The 21,330-nt window shown below is 50.4% G+C and overlaps 1 protein-coding gene across 1 annotated transcript in view; it reads left to right on the forward strand.

The window, feature by feature from the left end:
* Positions 1 to 21,330, forward strand: part of henmt1 (HEN methyltransferase 1) — a 73,962-nt gene that overhangs the window by 35,963 nt on the left and 16,669 nt on the right. The window lies entirely within an intron of this gene.

Consider the following 21,330-nt stretch of genomic DNA (forward strand, 5'->3'; position numbering starts at 1 on the left):
AAATAATGCGATTTCTTGGCATGAGTGCATTTGATCGCACATTTGTGCAAAAGTTTTGTAGCGTGATTGCCCCACTGATGGACTTGCTGAAGAAAAGTCGAAAATTTCAGTGGACAGCGGACTTTCAACAGGCATTTGACTGTCTGAAAGCTGTGATAACCAATGTTCCCATGTTGGAGAATTACACGGGACTCTGTGATCAGATTGACTTTAAAGAAAAATGCTGAGGCGCAGAGAATTGGATGGATCATGCAGAGATCTTCTTGTTCCAAGAGACTGTCAATCGAGAAGGATTCCAGTTGGAAGAAGGTGAAAAAAAATAGACTATATTATTATACCTGTTTGCGTGTGTTTTTTTGAAACAAAAAAGTATATTTACTGTGTTCTTTTATTAAAGGATAGTGAAAAGGTGAAAAATGAAACCATCTTGAAGTTGATGATGTATTTTTTTTCTTGGGGGGAGGTGTCATGTGAGAGTACCTTTAAGAAATGGGTGTTTATGAATGGATGTGTAAAGAAATATCTGTAGCGAGTGTACCTTTAATAAATTGGTGTTTATTGCTGCAGTGATGTCAGAGAGTGGGTGGAGCTGGGTTGTCTGTCAGCTTTTTACTTTCGTTTTAGGCTGTTTGCTGCAGGGTGTGTTTTAGTTTCATTTTCAGAGCTGGATAGCTGCAGTCAGAGCTAGAAGGTGTATGAATCGCTTTCTGTAATCTAAAGGATGTAAATCGATCCTGGTGATTTAAAACTAATAACATAAGAACATAAACATAAGAACTAGGAGCAGGAGTAGGCCATCTGGCCCCTCGAGCCTGCTCCGCCATTCAATTAGATCATGGCTGATCTTTTGTGGACTCAGCTCCACTTTCCGGCCCGAACACCATAACCCTTAATCCCTTTATTCTTCAAAAAACTATCTATCTTTACCTTAAAAACATGTAATGAAGGAGCCTCAACTGCTTCACTGGGCAAGGAATTCCATAGATTCACAACCCTTTGGGTGAAGAAGTTCCTCCTAAACTCAGTCCTAAATCTACTTCCCCTTATTTTGAGGCTATGCCCCCTAGTTCTGCTGTCACCCGCCAGTGGAAACAACCTGCCCGCATCTATCCTATCTATTCCCTTCATAATTTTAAATGTTTCTATAAGATCCCCCCTCATCCTTCTAAATTCCAATGAGTACAGTCCCAGTCTACTCAACCTCTCCTCATAATCCAACCCCTTCAGCTCTGGGATTAACCTAGTGAATCTCCTCTGCACACCCTCCAGCACCAGTACGTCCTTTCTCAAGTAAGGAGACCAAAACTGAACACAATACTCCAGGTGTGGCCGCACTAACACCTTATACAATTGCAACATAACCTCCCTAGTCTGAAACTCTATCCCTCTAGCAATGAAGGACAAAATTCCATTTGCCTTCTTAATCACCTGTTGCACTTGTAAACCAACCTTCTGTGACTCATGCACTAGCACACCCAAGTCTCTCTGTACAGCGGCATGCTTTAATATTTTATCGTTTAAATAATAATCCCGTTTGCTGTTATTCCTACCAAAATGGATAACCTCACATTTGTCAACATTGTATTCCATCTGCCAGACCCGAGCCCATTCACTTAACCTATCCAAATCCCTCTGCAGACTTCCAGTATCCTCTGCACTTTTCGCTTTACCACTCATCTTAGTGTCATCTGCAAACTTGGACACATTGCCCTTGGTCCCCAACTCCAAATCATCTATGTAAATTGTGAACAATTGTGGGCCCAACACGGATCCCTGAGGGACACCACTAGCTACTGATTGCCAACCAGAGAAACACCCATTTATCCCAACTCTTTGCTTTCTATTAATTAACCAATCCTCTATCCATGCTACTACTTTACCCTTAATGCCATGCATCTTTATCTTATGCAGCAACCTTTTGTGTGGCACCTTGTCAAAGGCTTTCTGGAAATCCAGATATACCACATCCATCGGCTCCCCGTTATCTACTGCACTGGTAATGTCCTCAAAAAATTCCACTAAATTAGTTAGGCATGACCTGCCTTTAACGAACCCATGCTGCGTCTGCCCAATGGGACAATTTCTATCCAGATGCCTCGCAATTTCTTCCTTGATGATAGATTCCAGCATCTCCCTATTACCGAAGTTAAACTCACTGGCCTATAATTTCCTGCTTTCTGCCTACCTCCTTTTTTAAACAGTGGCATCACGTTTGCTAATTTCCAATCCACCGGGACCACCCCAGAGTCTAGTGAATTTCGGTAAATTATCACTAGTGCATCTGCAATTTCCCTAGCCATCTCTTTTAGCACTCTGGGATGCATTCCATCAGGGCCAGGAGACTTGTCTACCTTTAGCCCCATTAGCTTGCCCATCACTCCCTCCTTAGTGATAACAATCCTCTCAAGGTCCTCACCTGTCATAGCCTCATTTCTATCAGTCGCTGGCATGTTATTTGTGTCTTCCACTGTGAAGACCGACCCAAAAAACCTGTTCAGTTCCTCAGCCATTTCCTCATTTCCCATTATTAAAACTCCCTTCTCATCCTCTAAAGGACCAATATTTACCTTAGCCACTCTTGTTTGTCTTAGATATTTGTAAAAACTTTTACTGTCTGTTTTTATATTCTGAGCAAGTTTACTCTCATACTCTATCTTACTCTTCTTTATAGCTTTTTTAGTAGCTTTCTGTTGCCCCCTAAAGATTTCCCAGTCCTCTAATCTCCCAGCAATCTTTGCCACTTTATATGCTTTTTCCTTCAATTTGATACTCTCCCTTATTTCCTTAGATATCCACGGTCGATTTTCCCTCTTTCTTCCGTCCTTCCTTTTTGTTGGTATAAACCTTTGCTGAGCACTGTGAAAAATCGCTTGGAAGGTTCTCCACTGTTCCTCAACTGTTCCACCATAAAGTCTTAGCTTTATTGAAGTAGATAGAAAACTGGTTGGCAGAGAGGAAACAAAGAGTAGGGATTAATGGGTCCTTTTCAAATTGGCAGGCAGTAACTAGTGGGATACCACAGGGATCGGTGCTGGGAACCCAGCTATTCACAATATATATTAATGATTTTGATGAAGGAACAAAATGCAACATTTCAAAGATTGCAGATGATACAAAATTAGGTGGGAGGGTGAATTATAGAATTTACAGTGCAGAAGGAGGCTATTCAGCCCATCGAGTCTGCACCGGCCCTTGGAAAGAGCACCCCACCTAAGCCCCACGCCATCACCCTATGCCCTTTGTCTCCATAACCCAATAACCCCACCCGACCTTTTTGGTCAGTAATGGCAATTTATCATGGCCAATCCACCTAACCTGCACATCTTTGGACTGTGGGAAGAAACCGGAGCACCCGGAGGAAACCCACGGCCACCCGGAGAGAACGTGCAGACTCCACACAGACAGTGATTCAAACCTGAGACCCTGGAGCTGTGAAGCAACGGCACTATGCACTGTGCTACCGTGCCCCCCGTAAATGTGAAGTGTCAGCATGGATTTATGAAGAGAAAATCATGCTTGACAAAAAAAAAGTAAGGCTTAAGGGGGGGGGGGGGGGGGGGGGGTTGTTGGGTTACGGGTATAGGGTGGATATGTGGGTTTGAGTAGGGTGATCATTGCTCGGCACAACATCGAGGGCCGAAGGGCCTGTTCTGTGCTGTACTGTTCTATGTTCTATGTTCTATAAATCAGTTGGGATTCTTTGAAGAAGTATCTAGTACAGTTGACAAGGGGGACCAGTCGATGTGGTACATTTGGACTTGCAGGAGGTGTTTGACAAAGTCCCACAAAAGAGATTATTGTGAATTGTGACGAGGATGCAGGGATCCGACAGCATGATCTGGGCAGGTTGGGCGAGTGGGCAAACCAATGGCAGATGCAGTATAATTTGGATAAGTGTGAGGTTATTCATTTTGGAAGCAAAAACAGGAAGGCAGATTACTACCTGAATGGTTGTAAATTGGGAGAGGGGAGTCTGCAGCGGGACCTGGGTGTCCTTGTGCACCAGTCGCTGAAGGTAAGCATGCAGGTGCAGCAGGCGGTAAAGAAGGCTAATGGTATGTTGGCCTTCATTGCGAGAGGATTAGAGTACAGAAGCAGAGATGTGTTGCTGCAATTGTACAGGGCCTTGGTGAGGCCACACCTGGAGTATTGTGGGCAGTTTTGGTCTCCTTCTCTGAGGAAGGACGTTCTTACTCTCGAGGGAGTGTAGCGAAGGTTTACCAGACTGATTCCAGGGATGGCGGGACTGTCATATGAGGAGAGATTGACTAGGTTGGGATTGTTCTCGCTGGAGTTCAGAAGAATGAGGCGGTATCTCATAGAGACTTATAAAATTCTAACAGGACTAGACAGGGTAGATGCAAGGAAGATGTTACCAATGGTGGGTGTGTCCAGAACCAGGGGTCACAGTCTGAGGATTCAGGGTAAACCATTTCGGACAGAGATAAGGAGACATTTCTTCACACAAAGTGTGGTGAGCCTGTGGAATTCATTACCACAGGAAGTAGTTGATGCTAAAACTTTGAATATATTCAAGAAGTGGCTGGATATAGCACTTGGGGAGAATGGGATCAAAGGCTATGGGGAGAAAGCAGGATTAGGCTATTGAGGTGGATGATCAGCCATGATCGTGATGAATGGCGGAGCAGGCTCGAAGGGCCAAAAGGCCTCCTCCTGCTCCTCTCTTCTATGTGTCAATGTAACCTCCCCGCACCAGTCCCTTGTCTCACTCCGAGCCATCGCCAATGGGGCAAGTGGGCATCCCTGCCTCGTCCCTTGATGCAGCCTGAACTATTCCAAACTCACCCGGGTTGTTCGCACACTTGCATACAGGTGCCCGGTACAACAGCCGGACCCAATCCACAAACCCTGTCCAATTCCAAACCGCCCAGCACCTCCCACAGATAATAAATAAATAATAATAACAATATTTATTATTGTCACAAGTAGGCTTACATTAACACTGCAATGAAGTTACTGTGAAAATCCCCGAGTCACCACATTCCGGCGCCTGTTCGGGTACACAGAGGGAGAATTCAGAATGTCCAATTCACCTCACAGCACGTCTTTCGGTACTTGTGGGTGGAAACTGGAGCACCCGGAGGAAACCCACGCAGACATGGGGAGAGCGTGCAGACTCCATACAGACAGTGACCCAAGCCAGGAATTGAACTTGGGACCTGGCGCTGTGAAGCAACAGTGCTACCAGGTCCTTCAGTTCCTTCTTCCAGATCATTAATGTATATTGTGAAAAGCTGTTGTCCCAGCACAGACCCCTGAGGCACAGCGCTAGTCACCGGCTGCCATCCTAGAAAAGACCCCTTTATCCCCACTCTCTGCCTTCTGCCAGTCAGCCAATCCTCTATCCATGCCAGGATCTTACCCTGAACACCATGAGCTCTTAACGTATTTAACAGTCTCCTATGCGGCACCTTGTCAAAGACCTGGAAATCTAAATAAATCACGTCCATTGGTTTTCCTTTGTCTAACTTCCTTGTTACTTCCTCAAAGAACTCTAACAGATTTGTCAGACATGATCTCGTTGATGAAGCCGTGCTGACTCAGTCCTATGTTACCATGCAACTCCAAGTACTTTGTGAACTCATCTTTAATAACGGACTTTAAAATCTTACCAATAACCGAAGTCAGGCTAACCGGCCTATAATTTCCTGTCTTCTGCCTCCCTCCCTTCTTAAACAGTGGTGTCACATTACCCACTTTCCAGTACTCTGAAGTCCCTCCAGTGATTCCTGAAAGATCATCACTAATGCCTCCACAATCTCCTCAGCTATCTCTTTTTGAACCCTGGGGTGTAATCGATCCGGTCCATGTGATTTATCCACCTTCAGACCTTTCAATTTCCCCAGAACCTTCTCCTTAGTAATGGTCACTACACTCACCTCTGCCCCCTGGTTCTCCTGGAGCTCTGGCATCCCACTGGTGTCTTCCACTGTGAAGATGTGGAGATGCCGGCGATGGGGTGAGCACAGTTAGAAGTCTTACAACGCCAGGTTAAAGTCCAGCAGGTTTGTTTCAAATCACTAGCTTTCAGAGCACTGCTCCTTCCTCAGGTTACATAAGAACATAAGAACTAGGAGCAGGAGTAGGCCATCTGGCCCCTCGAGCCTACTCCACCATTCAATGAGATCATGGCTGATCTTTTGTGGACTCAGCTCCACTTTCCGGCCCGAACATCATAACCCTTAATCCCTTTATTCTTCAAAAAACTATCTATCTTTACCTTAAAAACATGTAATGAAGGAGCCTCGACTGCTTCACTGGGCAAGGAATTCCATAGATTCACAACCCTTTGGGTGAAGAAGTTCCTCCTAAACTCAGTCCTAAATCTACTTCCCCTTATTGTGAGGCTATGTCCCCTAGTTCTGCTTTCACCCGCCAGTGGAAACAACCTGCCCGCATCTATCCTATCTATTCCCTTCATAATTTTAAATGTTTCGATAAGATCCCCACTCATCCTTCTAAATTCCAACGAGTACAGTCCCAGTCTACTCAACTTCTCCTCGTAATCCAACCCCTTCAGCTCTGGGATTAATCTCGTGAATCTCCTCTGCACACCCTCCAGTGCCAGTACGTCCTTTCTCAAGTAAGGAGACCAAAACTGAACACAATACTCCAGGTGTGGCCTCATTAACACCTTATACAATTGCAGCATAACCTCCCTAATCTTAAACTCCATCCCTCTAGCAATGAAGGACAAAATTCCATTTGCCTTCTTAATCACCTGTTGCACCTGTAAACCAACTTTCTGTGACTCATGCACTAGCACACCCAGGTCTCTCTGCACAGCGGCATGCTTTAATATTTTATTGTTTAAATAATAATCCCGTTTGCTGTTATTCCTACCAAAATGGATAACCTCACATTTGTCAACATTGTATTCCATTTGCCAGACCCTAGCCCATTCACTTAACCTATCCAAATCCCTCTGCAGACTTCAAGTATCCTCTGCACTTTTCGCTTTACCACTCATCTTAATGTCATCTGTAAACTTGGACACATTGCCCTTGGTCCCCAACTCCAAATCATCTATGTAGATTGTGAACAATTGTGGGCCCAACACGGATCCCTGAGGGACACCACTATCTACTGATCGCCAACCAGAGAAGCACCCATTAATCCCCACTCTTTGCTTTCTATTAATTAACCAATCCTCTATCCATGCTACTACTTTACCCTTAATGCAATGCATCTTTATCTCATGCAGCAGCCTTTTGTGTGGCACCTTGTCAAAAGCTTTCTGGAAAACCAGATATACCACATCCATCGGCTCCCCGTTATCCACTGCACTGGTAATATCCTCAAAAAATTCCACTAAATTAGTTCGGCACGACCTGCCCTTTATGAACCATGCTGCGTCTGCCCAATGGGACAATTTCTATCCAGATGCCTCGCTATTTTTTCCTTGATGATAGATTCCAGCATCTTCCCTACTACTGATGTTAAGCTCACTGGCCTATAATTTCCTGCTCTCTGCCTACCTCCTTTTTTAAACAGTGGTGTCACGTTTGCTAATTTCCAATCCACCGGGACCACCCCAGAGTCTAGTGAATTTTGGTAAATCATCACTAGTGCATCTGCAATTTCCCTAGCCATCTCTTTTAGCACTCTGGGATGCATTCCATCAGGGCCAGGAGACTTGTCTACCTTTAGCCCCATTAGCTTGCCCATCGCTACCTCCTTAGTGATAACAATCCTCTCAAGGTCATCACCTGTCATTGGATTGGATTGGATTGGATTTGTTTATTGTCACGTGTACCGAGGTACAGTGAAAAGTATTTTTCTGCAAGCAGCTCAACAGATCATTCAGTACATGGGAAGAAAAGGGAATTGAACAGAATTCAAAAAAATACATGAGAATACATAATAGGGCAACACAAGATATACAATGTAACTACATAAGCATTGGCATCGGATGAAGCAGACAGGGTGTAGTGTTAATGAGGACAGTCCATAAAAGGGTCATTTAGGAGTCTGGTGACAGTGCGGAAGAAGCTGTTTTTGAGTCTGTCCGTCCGTGTTCTCAGACTTCTGAATCTCCTGCCCGATGGAAGAAGTTGGAAAAGTGAGTAAGCCGGGTGGGAGGGATCCTTGATTATGCTGCCTGCTTTCCCCCGGCAGCGGGAGGTGTAGATGGAATCAATGGATGGGAGGCAGGTTCGTGTGATGGACTGGGCGGTATTCACGACTCTCTGAAGTTCCTTGCGGTCCTGGGCCGAGCAGTTGCCATACCAGGCTGTGATGCAGCCCGAGAGGATGCTCTCGATAGTGCATCTGTAAAAGTTGGTAAGGGTTAATGTGGACATGCCAAATTTCCTTAGTTTCCTGAGGAAGTAAAGGCGCTGTTGTGCTTTCTTGGTGATAGCGTCGACATGAGTGGACCAGGATAGATTTTTGGTGATGTGCACCCCTAGGAATTTGAAACTGCTCACCATCTCTACCTCGGCTCCGTTGATGCTGACAGGGGTGTGTACAGTACTATGCTTCCTGAAGTCGATGACCAGCTCTTTAGTTTTGCTGGCATTAAGGGAGAGATTGTTGTCGTTGCACCACTCCACTAAGTTCTCTATCTCCCTCCTGTATTCAGACTCGTCGTTGTTTGAGATCCGGCCCACTATGGTCGTATCGTCAGCAAACTTGTAGATGGAGTTGGAACCAAGTTTTGCCATGCAGTCGTGTGTGTACAGGGAGTAGAGTAGGGGGCTAAGTACGCAGCCTTGCGGGGCACCGGTGTTGAGGACTATTGTGGAGGAGGTGTTGGTGTTCATTCTTACTGACTGTGGTCTGTTGGTCAGAAAGTCAAGGATCCACTTGCAGAGTGGAGAGCCAAGTCCTAGGTTTTGGAGCTTTGATATGAGCTTGGCTGGGATTATGGTATTGAAGGCGGAGCTGTAGTCAATAAATAAGAGTCTGATGTAGGAGTCCTTGTTTTCGAGATGCTCTAGGGATGAGTGTAGGGCCAGGGAAATGGCGTCTGATGTGGACCGGTTGCGACGGTATGCGAATTGAAGTGGGTCAAGGCGTTCCGGGAGTATGGAGGTGATGCGCTTCATGATCAGCCTCTCATTTCCTCTCATAACCTCATTTCTATCAGTCACTGGCATGTTATTTGTGTCTTCAACTGTGAAGACCGACCCAAAAATCATGTTCAGTTCCTCAGCCATTTCCTCATCTTCCATTATTAAATCCCCCTTCTCATCCTCTAAAGGACCAATATTTACCTTAGCCACTCTTTTTTGCTTAATATATTTGTAAAAACTTTTGCTGGAATTATAGACCTGTGAGCTTGACGTCAGTGGTAGGCAAACTGTTGGAGAAGATACTGAGGGATAGGATCTATTCACATCTGGAAGAAAATAGACTTATCAGTGATAGGCAGCATGGTTTTGTGCAGGGAAGGTCATGTCTTACAAACCTAATAGAATTCTTTGAGGAAGTGACAAAGTTAATTGATGAGGGAAGGGCTGTAGGTGTCGTATACATGGACTTTAGTAAGGCGTTTGATAAGGTTTCCCATGGCAGGATGATGGAAAAAGTGAAGTCGTATGGGGTTCAGGGTGTACTAGCTAGATGGATAAAGAACTGGCTGGGCAACAGGAGACAGAGAGTAGTGGTGGAAGGGAGTGTCTCAAAATGGAGAAGGGTGACTAGTGGTGTTCCACAGGGATCCGTGCTCGGACCACTGTTGTTTGTGATCTACATAAATGACCTGGAGGAAGGTATAGGTGGTCTGATTAGCAAGTTTGCAGATGATACTAAGATTGGTGGAGTTGCAGAGAGCGAGGAGGACTGTCAGAGAATACAACAAAATATAGGTAGATTGGAGAGTTGGGCAGAGAAATGGCAGATGGAGTTCAATCCAGGCAAATGCAAGGTGATGCATTTTGGAAGATCAAATTCAAGAGCGGACTATATGGTCAATGGAAGGGTCTTGGGGAAAATTGATGTGCAGAGAGATCTGGGAGTTCAGGTCCATTGTACCCTGAAGGTGGCAACGCATGTTGATAGAGTGGTCAAGAAGGCATACAGCATGCTTGCCTTTATCGGACGGGGTATTGAGTACAAGAGTTGGCAGGTCATGTTGCAGTTGTATAGGACTTTGGTTAGGCCACATTTGGAATACTGCGTGCAGTTCTGGTCGCCACATTATCAGAAGGATGTGGATGCTTTAGAGAGGGTGCAGAGGAGGTTCACCAGGATGTTGCCTGGTATGGAGGGTGCTAGCTATGAAGAAAGGTTGAGTAGATTAGGATTGTTTTCGTTGGAAAGACGGAGGTTGAGGGGGACCTGATTGAGGTCTACAAAATTATGAGAGGTATGGACAGGGTGGATAGCAACAAGCTTTTCCCAAGAGTGGGGGTGTCAGTTACAAGGGGTCACGATTTCAAAGTGAGAGGGGGAAAGTTTAAGGGAGATGTGCGTGGAAAGTTTTTTACGCAGACGGTGGTGGGTGCCTGGAACGCTTTACCAGCGGAGGTGGTAGAGGCGGGCACGATAGCATCATTTAAGAAGCATCTAGACAGGTATATGAACGGGCGGGAACAGAGGGAAGTAGACCTTGGAAAATAGGAGACAGGTTTAGATAAAGGATCTGGATCGGCGCAGGCTGGGAGGGCCGAAGGGCCTGTTCCTGTGCTGTAATTTTCTTTGTTCTTTGTTTGTCTGCTTTTATATTCTGAGCAAGTTTACTTTCATACTCTATCTTACTTTTTAGTAGCTTTCTGTTGCCCCTTAAATATTTCCCAGTCCTCTAGTCTCCCAGCAATCTTTGCCACTTTGTATGCTCTTTCCTTCAATTTGATACTCTCCCTTATTTCCTTAGATATCCACGGTCGATTTTCCATCTTTCTACCGTCTTTCCGTTTTGTGGGTATAAACCTTTGCTGAGCACTGTGAAAAATTGCTTGGAAGGTTCTCCACTGTTCCTCAACTGTTCACCATAAAGTCTTTGCTCCCAGTCTACCTTAGCTAGTTCTTCTCTCATTCCATTGTAATCTGCTTTGTTTAAACACAAAACACTAGTATTTGATTTTACCTTCTCACCCTCCATCTGTATTTTAAATTCCACCATATTGTGATCGCTCCTTCCTAGAGGATCCCTAACTATGAGATCATGAATCAATTCTGTCTCATTACACAGGACAAGATCTAGGACCGCTTGTTCCCTCGTAGGTTCCATTACATACTGTTCTAGGAAACTATCACGGATACATTCTATAAACTCCTCCTCAAGGTTGCCTTGACCGACCTGGTTAAACCAATCGATATGTCGATTAAAATCCCCCATGATAACTGCTGTACCATTTCTACATGCATCAGTTATCTCTTTGTTTATTGCCTGCCCCACCATAACGTTACTATTTGTTGGGCAATAGACTACTCCTATCAGTGACTTTTTCGCCTTACTATTCCTGATTTCTACCCAAATGGATTCAACCTTATCCTCCATAGCACCGATATCATCCCTAACTATTGCACGGATGTCATCCTTAAATAACAGAGCTACACCATCTCCCTTACCATCCACTCTGTCCTTCTGAATAGTTTGATACCCTCGGATTTTTAACTCCCAGTCGTGACCATCCTTTAACCATGTTTCAGTAATGGCCACTAAATCATAGTCATTCACGATGATTTGTGCCATCAACTCACTTACTTTATTCCGAATACTACGAGCATTCAGGTAAAGTACACTTATGTTGGTTTTTTTACCTCTGTTTTGAATCTTAACATCTCCAGTTTTACTCCTTTTAGTATTACTGGACCTATTCACTGAACTCCCCTCAGTCACTGTACCTTGTACTGTCGCCCTTTTTGATTTTTGACTATGTCTTCCCTGTCTTGCACTTTCCCCTTTACTTCCTTTTGCTTCTGTCCCTGTTTTACTACCTTCCAACTTCCTGCATCGGTTCCCATCCCCCTGCCACATTAGTTTAAACCCTCCCCATGAGGAAGGAGCAGTGTTGTGGGCATTCACCTGAGGAAGGAGCAGTGCTCTGAAAGCTAGTGATTCGAAACAAACTTGTTGGATTTTAACCTGATGTTGTGAGACTGCTGACTGTTCCACTGTGAAGACTGATGCAAAGTAATTATTCAGTCCTCTGCCATTTTTTGTTTCCTATTATTACTTCTCCAGCCATATTTTCCAGTGGTCCAATGTCTATTTTTGCCTCTTTCTTACCTTTTATATTTTGAAAAAAACTCTTCCTGCCTTCTTTTATATTACGAGCTAGCTTGCACTCATATTTCATCTTCTATCTCATTATTGCTTTTTAGTTGTCCTCTGCTCGCTTTTAAAGACTTCCCAATCCTTTGATTTCCCACTAATCCTCGCCAATTTGTATGCTTTTTCTTTTGCTTTTATGCTGTCCTTGACTTCCCTCGTCAACCATGGATGTCTTGTCCTCCCCTTAGTATGTTTTCTCCTCCTTGGGATGAATTTCTGTTGTGCCTCCCAAATAACCCCAAAAACTCCTGCCATTGCTGTTCCACTGTCACTCACTCGGGCTCTCTCACTCGGGCTCTCTCACTCGGGCACTCTCACTCACTCGGGCTCTCTCACTCACTCGGGCTCTCTCACTCACTCGGGCTCTCACTCACTCGGGCTCTCACTCACTCGGGCTCTCACTCACCCGTGCCCGAGTGAGAGAGCCCGAGTGAGTGAGTGAGCCCGAGTGAGTGAGTGAGCCCGAGTGAGTGAGTGAGCCCGAGTGAGTGAGAGCCCGAGTGAGAGAGCCCGAGTGAGTGAGTGAGCCCGAGTGAGTGAGAGCCCGAGTGAGAGAGCCCGAGTGAGTGAGTGAGCCCGAGTGAGAGAGCCCGAGTGAGTGAGAGACCGAGTGAGAGCCCGAGTGAGTGAGAGAGCCCGAGTGAGTGAGAGAGCCCGAGTGAGTGAGAGAGCCCGAGTGAGTGAGAGAGCCCGAGTGAGTGAGAGAGACCGAGTGAGTGAGAGAGCCCGAGTGAGTGAGAGAGCCCGAGTGAGTGAGAGAGCCCGAGTGAGTGAGAGAGCCCGAGTGAGTGAGAGAGCCCGAGTGAGTGAGAGAGCCCGGTGAGTGAGAGAGCCCCGAGTGAGTGAGAGAGGACCGAGTGAGTGAGAGAGCCGAGTGAGAGAGAGAGCCCGAGTGAGAGAGAGAGCCCGGGTGAGGAGCCCGAGTGAGAGAGAGCCCGAGTGAGTGAGAGAGCCCGAGTGAGTGAGAGCCCGAGTGAGAGAGCCCGAGTGAGTGAGAGCCCGAGTGAGAGCCCGAGTGAGTGAGAGCCGAGTGAGAGAGAGCCCGAGTGAGTGAGAGAGCCGAGTGAGTGAGAGAGCCCGAGTGAGTGAGAGCCCGAGTGAGTGAGAGCCCGTGAGAGAGAGCCCGAGTGAGAGAGAGCCCGAGTGAGTGAGAGCCGAGTGAGTGAGAGCCCGAGTGAGTGAGAGAGCCCGATGGTGAGAGCCGAGTGAGTGAGAGCCCGAGTGAGTGAGAGAGCCCGAGTGAGTGAGCCCGCGTGAGTGAGAGCCCGAGTGAGTGAGTGAGCCGGTGAGGAGAGAGCCGAGTGAGTGAGAGAGCCCGAGTGAGTGAGAGAGCCCGAGTGAGGAGAGAGCCCGAGTGAGTGAGAGCCCGAGTGAGTGAGCCCCGAGTGAGGAGAGCCCGAGGAGTGAGAGACCGTGGAGTGAGAGAGCCCGAGTGAGTGAAAGAGCCTGAGTGAGTGAGAGAGCCGAGCGAGTGAGAGAGCCGAGTGAGTGAGAGCCGAGTGAGTGAGCCCGAGTGAGTGAGAGAGCCGAGTGAGTGAGAGACCGAGTGAGTGAGAGAGCCCGTGAGGTGAGTGAGAGAGACCCGAGTGAGTGAGAGACCGAGTGAGTGAGAGAGCCCGAGTGAGTGAGAGAGCCCGAGTGAGTGAGTGAGCCCGAGTGAGTGAGAGAGCCGAGTGAGTGAGTGAGCCCGAGTGAGTGAGAGAGCCCGAGTGAGTGAGAGAGGCCGAGTGAGTGAGAGAGCCCGAGTGAGTGAGGGAGCCCGAGTGAGTGAGAGAGCCCGAGTGAGTGAGAGAGCCCGAGTGAGTGAGAGCCGAGTGAGTGAGAGCCCGAGTGAGTGAGAGAGCCCGAGTGAGTGAGCCCGAGTGAGTGAGGAGCCCGAGTGAGTGAGTGAGCCCGGGTGAGTGAGAGAGCCCGAGTGAGTGAAAGAGCCCGAGTGAGTGAGAGAGCCCGAGCGAGTGAGAGAGCCACGAGTGAGTGAGAGCCCGAGTGAGTGAGCCCGAGTGAGTGAGAGAGCCCGAGTGAGTGAGAGACCGAGTGAGTGAGAGAGCCCGAGTGAGTGAAAGAGCCCGAGTGAGTGAGAGAGCCCGAGCGAGTGAGAGAGCCCGAGTGAGTGAGAGACCGAGTGAGTGAGAGAGCCCGAGTGAGTGAGAGAGCCCGAGTGAGTGAGAGACCGAGTGAGTGAGAGAGCCCGAGTGAGTGAGAGAGCCCGAGTGAGTGAGAGAGCCCGAGTGAGTGAGAGAGCCCGAGTGAGTGAGTGAGCCGCGAGTGAGTGAGAGAGCCCGAGTTAGTGAGAGAGGCCGAGTGAGTGAGAGAGCCCGAGTGAGTGAGGGAGCCCGAGTGAGTGCGAGAGCCGAGTGAGTGAGAGAGCCCGAGTGAGTGAGAGACCGAGTGAGTGAGTGAGCCCGGGTGAGTGAGAGAGCCCGAGTGAGTGAGAGAGCCCGAGTGAGTGAGAGAGCCCGAGTGAGTGAGAGCCCGAGTGAGTGAGCCCGAGTGAGTGAGAGAGCCCGAGTGAGTGAGAGACCGAGTGAGTGAGAGAGCCCGAGTGAGTGAGAGAGCCCGAGTGAGTGAGAGCCCGAGTGAGTGAGAGCCCGAGTGAGAGAGAGCCCGAGTGAGTGAGAGCCCGAGTGAGTGAGAGAGCCCGAGTGAGTGAGAGAGCCGAGTGAGTGAGAGAGCCCGAGTGAGTGAGAGAGCCCGAGTGAGTGAGAGCCCGAGTGAGTGAGAGCCCGAGTGAGTGAGAGAGCCCGAGTGAGTGAGCCCGAGTGAGTGAGAGCCCGAGTGAGTGAGTGAGCCCGAGTGAGTGAGAGAGCCCGAGTGAGTGAGAGAGCCCGAGTGAGTGAGAGAGCCGAGTGAGTGAGAGAGCCCGAGTGAGTGAGAGACCGAGTGAGTGAGAGAGCCCGAGTGAGTGAAAGAGCCCGAGTGAGTGAGTGAGCCCGAGTGAGTGAGAGAGCCCGAGTGAGTGAGAGAGCACGAGTGAGTGAGTGAGCCCGAGTGAGTGAGAGAGCCCGAGTGAGTGAGAGAGCCCGAGTGAGTGAGAGAGCCCTAGTGAGTGAGGAGGCCGAGTGTGAGAGAGCCCGAGTGAGTGAGGAGCCCGAGTGAGTGCGAGATCCCGAGTGAGTGAGAGCGCCCGAGTGAGTGAGAGAGCCCGAGTGAGTGAGAGACCGAGTGAGTGAGAGAGCCCGAGTGAGTGAGAGCCCGAGTGAGTGAGAGAGCCCGAGTGAGTGAGTGAGTCCGAGTGAGAGAGCCCGAGTGAGTGAGAGAGAGCCCGAGTGAGAGAGCCCGAGTGAGTGACAGCCCGAGTGAGTGAGTGAGCCCGAGTGAGTGAGTGAGCCCGAGTGAGTGAGCGAGCATGAGTGAGTGAGAGAGCCCGAGTGAGTGAGAGAGCCCGAGTGAGTGAGTGAGCCCGAGTGAGTGAGAGCCCGAGTGAGTGAGAGAGCCCGAGTGAGTGAGTGAGCCCGAGTGAGTGAGAGCCCGAGTGAGTGAGAGAGCCCGAGTGAGTGAGAGCCCGAGTGAGTGAGAGCCCGAGTGAGTGAGAGAGCCCGAGTGAGTGAGTGAGCCCGAGTGAGTGAGAGCCCGAGTGAGTGAGAGAGACCCGAGTGAGTGAGAGAGCCCGAGTGAGTGAGAGAGCCCGAGTGAGTGAGAGAGCCCGAGTGAGTGAGAGAGCCCGAGTGAGTGAGAGAGAGAGCCCGAGTGAGAGAGAGAGCCCGAGTGAGTGAGAGCCCGAGTGAGAGAGAGAGCCCGAGTGAGTGGGAGAGCCCGAGTGAGTGAGCCCGAGTGAGTGAGAGCCCGAGTGAGAGAGCCCGAGTGAGTGAGCCCGAGTGAGTGAGAGCCCGAGTGAGAGAGCCCGAGTGAGTGAGCCCGAGTGAGTGAGAGAGCCCGAGTGAGTGAGTGAGCCCGAGTGTGAGAGCCCGAGTGTGAGAGCCCGAGTGAGACAGCCCGAGTGAGAGAGTCCGAGTGAGAGAGCCCGAGGGAGTGAGCCCGAATGAGTGAGAGAGCCCGAGTGAGAGAGCCCGAGTGAGACAGCCCGAGTGAGAGAACCCGAGTAAGTGAGCCCGAGTGTGAGAGCCCGAGTGAGTGAGCCCGAGTGAGTGAGCCCGAGTGAGTGAGCCCGAGTTAGACAGCCCGAGTGAGAGAACCCGAGGGAGAGAGCCCGAGTGAGTGAGAGAGCCCGAGTGAGGATTGAACCTTGGTTATTTGGAACAGTGAGGTAATTCGGTGCAGAGTGGGAGGAGATGGTTTTTTCCTTTTGTTTTGTTTTCTTTTTTCTGGCTTTGTAGCTGGTAATCTGCAGGGAGAGATCCAGAGGGCATCCTGGGAAGGTAAGTGATAGAAATACCTTTTCAAATTGTGGGTGGAAAACTGAAATGATATCACAGTAAAGCTGTGACCCGATTGGCTGGTAGGGAATCTGTTAAATTTGAAAAAAAAATAACATTGAAAAACTAATTAAATCTAATTAATTAACGAGATAGTGGAGTAACTAAACCCGAGAGCAGACATTTGTGTGTGGCATTCAATTTTACAGTAAAAATCTAGCGTCAGGGCCATATAGTTAATTGTAACTGAATCTAATAGCAATTTAAAGTGTTTATTTTGAATTAATTAACTAGTGCTTAAATGTCAATCAGCACTGTGCAGTGCTCCAACTGTGAGATGTGGTAGATCTGTGACACTTCCAGCGTTCCGGTCGACTATGTCAGCAGCAAGTGTAACCAATGACAGCTCCTCACAGGCCACATGGTTCGGTTGGAGCAACAGTTGGATGCACTTAGGAGCATGCAGGTGGTGGAAAGCGTCATAGACAGGAGTTATAGAGATGTGGTCACACCCAAGGTGCAGGCAGACAGATGGGTGACCGCGAGAAAGGGCAGGCAGTCAGTGCAGGAATCCCCTGTGGCTGTCCCCCTCGCTAACAGCTATACTGTTTTGGGGGCAATAGCCTAGCAGATGAAAACAACAGCAGCCAGAACAATGGCACCACAACTGGCTCTGTTGCTCAGCAAGGGAGGGCAAAGTGCAGGAGAGCAATAGTTATAGGGGACTCTATAGCAAGGGGAACAGATAGGCGCTTCTGTGGAAGTGAAAGAGCCTCCAGGATGGTGTGTTGCCTCCATGATGCCAGGGTCAAGGATGTCTCTGAACGGACATCCTGAAGGGGGAGGGTAAACAGCCAGAGGTCGTAGTACACATCGGTATTATCAATATAGGCAGGAAGAGTGATGAGGTCCTGCAGAAGGAGTTCATGGAGTTAGGCAGTGAGCTAAAAAGCAGGACCTCTCAGGTTGTAATCTCAGGATTACTCCCTGTGCCACGTGCCATTGAGGCTCGAAATAGGTGGGTAGTGCAGTTAAACACGTGGCTGAACTGGTGGTGTCGGAGGGAGGGTTTCAGATTTTTGGACCATTGGGATCTCTTCCGGGGTAGGTGAGGCCTGTACAAGAAGGGCTCTCTCTCTCACTCGGGCTCTCTCTCACTCGGGCTCTCACTCACTCGGGTCTCTCTCTCTCACTCGGGCTCTCTCTCACTCGGGCTCACTCACTCACTCGGGCTCACTCACTCACTCGGGCACTCACTCACTCGGGCTCTCTCACTCACTCGGGCTCACTCACTCACTCGGGCTCTCACTCACTCGGGCTCTCACTCACTCGGGCTCTCTCACTCGGGCTCTCTCACTCGGGCTCTCACTCACTCGGGCTCTCTCACTCACTCGGGCTCTCTCACTCACTCGGGCTCACTCACTCACTCGGGCTCTCTCACTCACTCGGGCTCTCTCACTCGGGCTCTCACTCACTCGGGCTCTCACTCACTCGGCTCTCACTCACTCGGACTCACTCACTCACTCGGCTCTCTCACTCACTCGGGCTCTCTCTCTCACTCGGCTCTCACTCACTCAGGCTCTCTCACTCACTCGGGCTCTCACTCACTAGGGCTCTCTCACTCACTCGGGCTCTCTCACTCACTCCGGGCTCTCTACACTCACTCGGGCTCTCTCACTCACTCGGGTCTCTCTCACTCACTCGGGTCTCTCTCACTTACTCGGCTCTCTCACTCGGGCTCTCACTCACTCGGTTCTCTCACTCACTCGGGCTCTCTCACTCAGTCGGGTCTCTCTCACTCACTCGGCTCTCTCACTCACTCGGGCTCTCTCTCTCACTCGGGCTCTCTCACTCACTCGGTCTCTCTCACTCACTCGGTTCTCTCACTCACTCGGTCTCTCTCACTCACTCGGGCTCTCTCACTCACTCGGGCTCTCTCACTCACTCGGGCTCTCACTCACTCGGGCTCCCTCACTCACTCGGGCTCCCTCACTCACTTGGGCTCTCTCACTCACTCGGGCTCTCTCACTCACTCGGGTCTCTCTCACTCACTCGGGCTCTCTCACTCACTCAGGCTCTCTCACTCACTCAGGCTCTCTCACTCACTCGGGTTCTCTCACTCACTCGGGCTCTCTCACTCACTCGGGTCTCTCACTCACTCGGGCTCTCTCACTCACTCGGGTTCTCTCACTCACTCGGGCTCTCTCACTCACTCGGGCTCTCTCACTCACTCGGGCTCTCTCACTCACTCGGGTCTCACTCACTCGGGTCTCTCTCACTCACTCGGGCTCTCACTCACTCGGGCTCTCTCACTCACTCGGGCTCTCTCACTCACTCGGGCTCTCTCACTCACTCGGGCTCTCTCACTCACTCGGGTCTCTCTCACTCACTCGGGTCTCTCTCACTCACTCGGGTCTCTCTCACTCACTCGGGCTCTCACTCACTCGGGCTCTCTCACTCACTCGGGCTCTCTCACTCACTCGGGTCTCTCTCACTCACTCGGGTCTCTCACTCACTCAGGCTCTCTCACTCACTCGGGCTCTCACTCACTCGGGGTCTCTCACTCACTCGGGCTCTCTCACTCACTCGGGTCTCTCTCACTCACTCGGTCTCTCACTCACTCGGGTCTCTCTCACTCACTCGGGCTCTCTCTCACTCGGGCTCTCACTCACGGGTCTCTCTCTCTCACTCGGGCTCTCTCTCTCACTCGGGCTCACTCACTCACTCGGGCTCACTCACTCACTCGGGCTCTCACTCACTCACTCGGGCTCTCTCACTCACTCGGGCTCACTCACTCACTCGGGCTCTCTCACTCGGGCTCTCTCACTCACTCGGGCTCTCTCACTCGGGCTCTCTCACTCACTCGGGCTCTCACTCACTCGGGCTCTCTCACTCACTCGGGCTCTCTCACTCACTCGGGCTCACTCACTCACTCGGGCTCTCTCACTCACTTGGGCTCTCTCACTCGGGCTCTCATCACTCGGGCTCTCACTCACTCGGGCTCTCACTCACTCACTCGGGCTCTCACTCACTCGGGCTCTCTCACTCACTCGGGCTCTCTCTCTCACTCGGCTCTCACTCACTCGGGCTCTCTCACTCACTCGGGCTCTCTCTCACTCCGAGGCTCTCTCACTCACGGGCTCTCTCACTCACTCGGGCTCTCTCACTCACTCGGGCTCTCTCACTCATCACTCACTCTCTCACTCACTCGGGTTCACTCACTCACTCGGGCTCTCTCACTCACTCGGGTCTCTCTCACTCACTCGGGCTCTCTCACTCACTCGGGTCTCTCTCTCACTCGGGCTCTCTCACTCACTCGGGTCTCTCTCACTCACTCGGGTCTCTCACTCACTCGGGCTCTCTCACTCACTCGGGCTCACTCACTTCGGTCCTCACTCACTCGGGCTCTCTCACTCACTTGGGCTCTCTCACTCACTCGGGCTCTCACTCACTCGGGCTCCTCACTCACTCGGGCTCTCTCAATCACTCGGGCTCTCTCACTCACTCGGGTCTCTCTCACTCACTCGGCTCTCTCACTCACTCAGGCTCTCACTCACTCGGGTTCTCTCACTCACGCGGGCTCTCTCACTCACTCGGTCTCTCACTCACTCGGGCTCTCCTCACACGGGTTCTCTCACTCACTCGGGCTCTCTCACTCACTCGGGCTCTCTCACTCACTCGGGCTCTCTCTCACTCTCGGGTCTCTCTCACTCACTCGGCTCTCACTCACTCGGGCTCTCTCACTCACTCGGCTCTCTCACTCACTCGTGCTCTCTCACTCACTCGGGCTCTCTCACTCACTCGGGGCTCTCACTCACCGGGCTCTCTCACTCACTCGGGCTCTCTCACTCACTCGTGCTCTCTCACTCACTCGGGCTCTCTCACTCACTCGGGTCTCTCTCACTCACTCGGGTCTGTCTCACTCACTCGGGTCTCTCTCACTCACTCGGCTCTCACTCACTCGGGCTCTCTCACTCACTCGGGCTCTCTCACTCACTCGGGTCTCTCTCACTCACTCGGGTCTCTCTCACTCACTCGGGTCTCTCTCACTCACTCGGGTCTCTCTCACTCACTCAGGCTCTCTCACTCACTCGGCTCTCTCACTCACTCGGGTGTCTCTCACTCACTCGGGCTCTCTCACTCACTCGGTCTCTCACTCACTCGGGTCTCGCTCACTCACTCGGGCTCTCTCACTCACTCGGGCTCTCTAACTCACTCGGGTCTCTCTCACTCATTCGGGTGTCTCTCACTCACTCGGGCTCTCACTCACTCGGGTCTCTCTCACTCACTCGGGCTCTCACTCACTCGGGCTCTCTCACTCACTCGGCTCACTCACTCACTCGGGCTCTCACTCACTCGGGCTCTCACTCACTCGGACTCACTCACTCACTCGTACTCACTCGCTCACTCGGACTCACTCTCTCACTCGGGCTCTCTCACTCACTCGGCTCTCTCTCACTCGGGCTCTCTCACTCACTCGGGCTCTCTCACTCACTCGGGCTCTCACTCACTCGGGCTCTCACTCACTCGGGCTCTCACTCACTCGGGCCCTCACTCACTCACTCGGGCTCTCACTCACTCGGGCTCTCACTCACTCGGGTCTCTCTCACTCACTCGGGCTCTCTCACTCACTCGGGCTCTCACTCACTCGGGTCTCTCTCACTCACTCGGGCTCTCTCACTCACTCGGGCTCTCTCACTCACTCGGGCTCTCTCACTCACTCGGGCTCTCTCACTCACTCGGGCTCTCACTCACTCGGCTCTCTCACTCACT

Source organism: Scyliorhinus canicula, chromosome 4 (genome assembly GCF_902713615.1).
Source record: "Scyliorhinus canicula chromosome 4, sScyCan1.1, whole genome shotgun sequence".
NCBI classification, from domain to species: Eukaryota; Metazoa; Chordata; class Chondrichthyes; order Carcharhiniformes; family Scyliorhinidae; genus Scyliorhinus; species Scyliorhinus canicula.